The sequence below is a fragment of the Myotis brandtii genome, unplaced genomic scaffold (assembly GCF_000412655.1).
Source record: "Myotis brandtii unplaced genomic scaffold, ASM41265v1 scaffold436, whole genome shotgun sequence".
NCBI classification, from domain to species: Eukaryota; Metazoa; Chordata; class Mammalia; order Chiroptera; family Vespertilionidae; genus Myotis; species Myotis brandtii.
In genome coordinates this window covers 3,619,105-3,625,104 of record NW_005366679.1, presented here as the reverse complement: position 1 = coordinate 3,625,104, position 6,000 = coordinate 3,619,105, and the positions used below count along the sequence as shown (strand labels likewise).

The window sequence follows — 6,000 nt, the reverse complement described above, 5'->3', positions numbered from 1 at the left end:
AGTTAGGGGCAATCAGGCAAGCAGGCAAGTGGTCAGGGGCAACCAGGCAGGCATGCAGCGTGGTTAGGGGTGATCAGGCAGGCAGGCAGAGGGGTTAAGGGCGATCAGGCAGGCACGTGAGTGGTTAGGGGCAATCAGGCAGGCAGAGTGATTAGGGGCGATCAGTCAGGCAGGCGAGTGGTTAGGGGTGATCAGACAGGCAAGAAGAGGGGTTAGGGGTGATCAGGCAGGCAGGCAGAGTGGTTAGGGGTGATCAGGCAGGCAGGCAGGCAGGCAGGTGAGCAGGGAGCCAGATAGGCAGGCAGGCAGGCAGGCAGGTGAGCAGTTAGGAGCCAGATTGCGAGAGGAATGTCCGACTGCTGGTTTAGGCCCGATCCCGCAGGGTCTCTAATGTGTGTGTGTGTGTGTGTGTGTGTGTGTGAGAGAGACACCCCTCACAACAACCCTATCTAATACTCAGAATAACCAAGTGACGTAGATAGTATTATTATTCCCATTTTATAGTGTAGGAAACTGAAACAAAGAGTATTTAGAAATTTGCCCAAGTCCACACCACTTATGGAGCCAAGATTCAAATTCAGGCAGTGTGTTGGCAGAACCCAGACTTTCAACACTACCTAATGCTGCATACTGGTGATGGGGAAAACATTTCCTGAAGTTAAGAACATAAGGGTGGCATGAAAATGAAGAAAGAGCTAAAGAAATAGCTAGCATAAACTTCAGATTAAGTTTGTTTGTTTGGAGAGTCTTGAGCAAATGTTGTAAAGGGAGGACCATCTAAAGAAAGAGAAGGTAAAAATATTCTAGAAGGAGGAATAACGGTATCAGGTTCTTGGAAGCTCAAGGAATTATCTCCTGTAGACCTGGAAGCTCAAGTACAAAGAGTGTGGTTAGTTGGAGTTATCCACATTAGCGGTTTTCCAGGCTGATATGATGGAAGGATAATGGGATAAGGGACTTTAAGATATTGTCAAGGGAATGGTTGACATCATAGACCATGGGAACTTAGTTGGACTTCAAAAGAAAGTGATAACAGAAAGAGATAGAGAGATGGTAGAGGCATCAATAGATTTCAGGCCGCAATGAAACTGATCAAGTTGGAAGGTGAAGTGTGTATGAACAAAGAATGGGTTCCCAAATTAGTAATTTCAGATATGGAGCCACTTTGGCTAGTGGAAAGAATTTTCCATCCTCACCACATCTTTAGTTTACTTTAAAAGCAGGCCAGTAACACATGAAGACGATTTCTGGTTGAGTTCTTCACATTGTTTCCAGGGACAGCTTCCCTAACAGTTCTGTGAACTCAACCAACCTGTCTCTTGTTAATACTGGATGGCTTTTTGTACATTTGGGTTTCCTCACTTGAACAAGCAAGGGTCAAGATCTGGTGTGCCCTGTCCCTTCAAAACAGGTCTCCACTGGATGGGATGAGAGTCTTCATGCCATCGCTTGCCATAGCCACATTTGTTTGGCATCTTCAACTAATCCATAGTGACATTACAGACATTACAGAAAAGACAAAAAATAAAGAATTTAATAAGCTGTGTGAGCACTATTGTTTAATCTTTTTGTTTGTTTAGCCATCTATAAAATAGATATAACAGGAGTTGCTGATCATACCTCACTCAATGAGTTCATTCATTTCCCCCAATTTGAAATTGTTCCCATTTAGAAATACATAAATAATAAAGAATTTGAGAAAAAATAAACTGTACACTTTTTGAAGATGTATTAATTCAAACCTGCAGCAAATTAAAATAACATGATCTGACTTGTTTGTTCAAGCCTAGTGGTAAGTGAAGCAGTAAGGAGGTGGGTGGAGAGAAGAGGATGGAGAGAATGCTAGCAGAAAGGCAAGCTGGGGCTGTGTTCTTTGGAACCATCTTACTGCCTCCTCAATGAGCAGCAGCATGGAGCCCAGCATTAGCGAGGCAGCCGTCTATTGCCTATTAAGATTTGCTTCAGATACACAGATCATGCAGGTTCTCATTAATGCCTGACTGCCCTCCAAATTATCTCCTGGAGACCTCTTGCAGATTCCTTCCAGAGCTAAGTCAGCCTTGCTTACATAAACACATAAACAAATTAAATAAATAAAACGCACTTCCCAACCCCTGCTCCTTTCCCACTCCTACAAAAAGGCTGTGAGTACAGAAGTGCCTGGAGCGCTGGTAAACGGAATTGTAGGATTGACACATTTGGTTTCTTGATTTTCATCCCAACACCACTCTCCCCTTTCCCGCCTATGTTGTTAACTTTATTAAGGCCTTTTAAAATGCCTCATGTCCTTTTTGGAAAGAAATGGGAATCTTCTATATATATAAAAGGTTAATATGCAAAGTGTCCTCTCAGGAGTTCAACCGGGAGACCAGGAGTTCGATCACTCGCTATGATGTGCACTGACCACCAGGGGGCAGCGTGGAACAAAGGAAGGCCCCAGCTGGTAGCCGGCAGCCGGGTAAGGGAGGCCCTGGCCAGTAGCTGGAAGGCCCCGATTGGCCCTGATCGCTGGCCAGGCCTAGGACCCTACCCATGCACAAATTTCATGCACCGGGCCTCTAGTAATAAATAAAAAGTAACAATTAAGTTTTAAAGTTAAGCTTTCTATAACATCTCTACTCCCCTGAGCAGAAACACAGGGTGCGGACCTAATCAAAGTTGGGCTTGGCATTTTAAAGCCCCAATTAAACTGGAATTAATTACTGTGGTAGCACTGAAATTGGGATATTTCTTAGACCCAATAATTTCCCTTGTGATATTAGGCAATATTTAGAGATCCAAAGTAGGTGGGAATGTGATGCTATCTATGGGGGGAGAAACTGTATGCTATTAACCTTAGTTAACACACATGGAGGGGGGTGGGGGTGAAACATAACTGGATTCCTGCCAGGCACAGAGTAATGTGAATATCCTTCCTGTAGCTGCTTCTCTGACCATTTTATAGACAAGTAACAAAAGTACAAAAAGATTTCAAGACAACATCATGGGGCTAGGTAATAGCAGGGCCTCCACTGTTTAACCATATCAAATACTGCTTCCCTTCATTCATTCTCATAATTCCCACTAGGATTTACTCCAATACAAATTGTACTTTATGTTACAGTGATAAATAACAAATCATAACTACGGAAGACTCAAGGGTAAAAGATAAATAGAAAGACTACCGAATGTCTGGGACTGAAACTCTACAATGCCCATTTAAAAGCTTAGGGGGAAAAGTCCTCCTTTAAAAAGACAAAGCAGAAAAATAAGTACCTTGTTTTGGTAACCATGTTGCTATAGCAATAACATAATGATACACAGAAGGGCTTTCAAAGTTATACTGGTAATAAAAGATATACATGTGTACATAGGTCTATCAGTGTTGTTGACTAAATATCAATCTCCGTATCTAGTAACAAGGAAACCCATGTAAACATTATTTATACCAATAGGAAAAACACCTGTCAACTTCTGTTTACGGTTTGTATGTGTCCACAGAGAGAAGGAATAAAGGAAAACAGTATCCTCTATACCTAAGAACTTTGGTCTGAAACGTAATCTAGCTGGTGTGGGAGAATAATGAAAAGATGATAGATAACAGGATTAGCTGGTCTTACATGGTGTGAATAAAACTTGCTTAGGTTTCTCAAACTTTAAGTAGCGCATAGTACAAATATCAATATAATAAGTGCATATTTATACTTCTAGACTAAGAAAAACATGACACAAACTTCTAGGTTTAATTTATTTGTTAACAACCTGTGTCCACTGGAGGCATTTTTCAGAGGCCTGAAAAAGAGTGCTTTTCCAAATGGTCCTCAACCTTTTTCCTGCCTTCCCCACATGCCCAATCACACTCCCATCAGCAGCAGCTCTCGTTTCACTGCAGAGATTCTCACTCTTCCCCAAAAGGGACAATCAGAATTTCAGAAGAGAGGTGAGGGTTTGAAAAGGCTCCCAGAGATTTGAAATGATTCCCTGAGAAGTATTCCCCACGTGATAAGAACTATACTTCTACACTAGTTCTTTGTTCTGTAAAATCTTGGTTATTCAAAATTCAGTTGTCCCAAACATTTCTGACATGTCTGCCTTACATTACTTCCGAACACAGCAGAATACTGCGAAAGTAGACAAAGCACGGCCTGGACAAAGACATGTACAAAAGATATATACTTATTTTTTGAGATACCGTTCTTCTTCCTCTCAAGGAACTACAGTCAGCATGTACATGTGATTTTCCAGAGGAAAATGTAATGGTCAGGTGAGCCAGGCCCTGGAAGCGTCTTTTTCCTGACAACAGAACCTGAGACTATTTCAGGAAGCAATGAGCCAACTCCCTGCAGTCTGTTCGCCACACTGCCCTGCAGTTGTGGGAGAGCCTTGGATTTCCTAATACAGGCCTTTCCTCCGACTCCCCGCTTCGTATTCCTGACTTCTGGCAGTGCACGAGCCATTTTGAAATCATGAGAACCAGCGCGAGGCAGAAGGCCTACTCACTGAGAAATGCAGTGAGAGATGGGAAGGGGCTGGGTTCCTGGTGACATGGCTGAGCTGCCTATACCCCTTCTTCTTGATTTAAGAAACAAATAAACCCTTGTCAATTTAAGCCTCTTTCTGCAGATTACATTCCTAACTGATATAACTGGTCTATGTGGGAAATATGTCTGGCAGGGGAAGATAATAATTAACAAAATCTCCCTTGTTTTCCCCATCACCCTCTACCCTAGCCAGCTACACCTATTTCCTCCAACTCTTGTTTATAAACTCAGAGACACTCTCTGTGTTAATTTTATCCCAAACTGTGGACTCAATCTGGTTCTCTGAACCCTTAGTACCTACCTTTGCCCCTTCCATGGGCTGATGCTCCACACCTGACTTATGTGGCTCACCCGATTTGTGACAACAACTAACTATGTCCAGCAGAACTCTTAAGTCTGGTTTTTCATGGAAAGGTCTATCCTGCTGCTCAAATCTCCATGCACAGTCTCAATTTGGCATGAGCAGAAGAGAGGTCAAAGAGGACATGTTTAGCAAGCATAGAGAGATGCATTTATGTAACTACTGACTTTTGTGAGCTACCTACTGACATATGTGAGAATTTAGTCAAGTATTTTTTTTAAAAAAAAGTTCTTATTCAAAGCAATATTTAATTTGCCAAAAATCAACCCAAAGTCACAACCAAAATGAAATAGCCCCAATTACTCCTAGGTCCTCCTTCTTAAAACTACAAAATCCTGATCATAACACACAAGCAAAGGAAGACTTTGAAAGATGGAAAGAAGGCAGGTGGCCTTGGGACTTGACAAATACCAAAGTAAGGAGATCCCTGAGTTTCCTTATTGTCTCTCATATGTCCCAGGCAGGGTCCTTCAAAAATCTCCAACCCAGAACTACCTACAAGCCACACTAAAAAAAACACACACAAAAAAAACATTCTCCCAAAAATGTCTGATCTACTTAGCTTCTCAGGAGAAGAGTGGCTCAACAACAGAAAGCATTCTTTGCAATATCTTCTCCAGCCAAACATCAACTGTAAACTGTACCTCCCCACTTCATAGCTTCATCCATAGCTTCATCAGGGCTGCAGCTGAGCAAGGAGTTAATCTTCCACACCATACCACCCCTGCCCCACAGAAACAGGTAGTGCACCCCCATCCACCTGGCTGGTGTGTCAGTGGGGTGAGTTGGAAGCTGATTTTTCATTCTCCTATTGCAGAAGTAAGCTATGTTTCCACTCCCCAAACAGAATAGTGTCAGCGAGGCCAGTGGGGAGTTGAGCCTCCATCCAACCCTGCACCAATGAGTCTAAACAAAGCAGTACACGCTGGTAGAAGTAAGTACTCCACTTTCCTTCTATTCCTTGTGTCAGTGAGGTCCAGTGGGGAACTAAGCCTCTATACCCAACTGGCAGCAAAGAGGCCAAATGAAGCTGTGAAAACCAGGACTAGCAGCACTCCTAATGCTGCTCCCCACCCATATCCTGTCAGAGGGTCTCAGTAGAGAGCCTCCAGCCCACCC

General features: G+C 42.9%; 1 protein-coding gene across 1 annotated transcript in view; it reads right to left on the bottom strand.

Moving 5' to 3' along the window:
• LEKR1 (leucine, glutamate and lysine rich 1) overlaps positions 1 to 6,000 on the bottom strand; it is a 120,077-nt gene that overhangs the window by 87,219 nt on the left and 26,858 nt on the right. The window lies entirely within an intron of this gene.